Here is a 477-nt window from a genome sequence, read left to right as displayed (position 1 = left end):
CAACAATATCCGACAGCTCAGTCATCATGCACAAGACACAGCAAGTAGACATTGCATCACTGATATCCCATATGCATTAGACTGAATGCAAACATCACCCAAGCAAAGACTAGGGGCTGAACACCAAGGGGAGTGTACCACCACACTAATATTAGCTGTAAAAAGCAATCTCTATATAAGAAACACATTTTATCTTCCTGGAAAGAATATTTTGCTGGGAGAACTTCAAGCTTAGCAGATGAACTTGTCTGGCAAAAATCAGTTATATTGCCTATCATGACATCAAAGACTCTGTGCATAAGATAATGCTGATTTTAAGAACGGAGAGGATTGCTGGATTGGATTTTTTATTTGGCATCAAAGAATATCACAATAAAATATAGGGTCATGTTTAGATATGTTGAAATACTCATCTCATTCGATTTAAATTTTGCACCAGAGTATGCAGAATGGGCTATAATTTTCTAGTCTTCATTT

At 36.5% G+C, this 477-nt stretch overlaps 1 protein-coding gene across 2 annotated transcripts in view; it reads right to left on the bottom strand.

Moving 5' to 3' along the window:
• LOC119582023 (protein tramtrack, beta isoform-like) overlaps positions 1-477 on the bottom strand; it is a 34,622-nt gene that overhangs the window by 3,844 nt on the left and 30,301 nt on the right. The window lies entirely within an intron of this gene.

This window comes from Penaeus monodon, chromosome 15 (genome assembly GCF_015228065.2).
Source record: "Penaeus monodon isolate SGIC_2016 chromosome 15, NSTDA_Pmon_1, whole genome shotgun sequence".
NCBI classification, from domain to species: domain Eukaryota; kingdom Metazoa; phylum Arthropoda; class Malacostraca; order Decapoda; family Penaeidae; genus Penaeus; species Penaeus monodon.
Note: the sequence above shows the minus strand (reverse complement) of the source record. Positions and strands in the feature narration are given on the sequence as shown.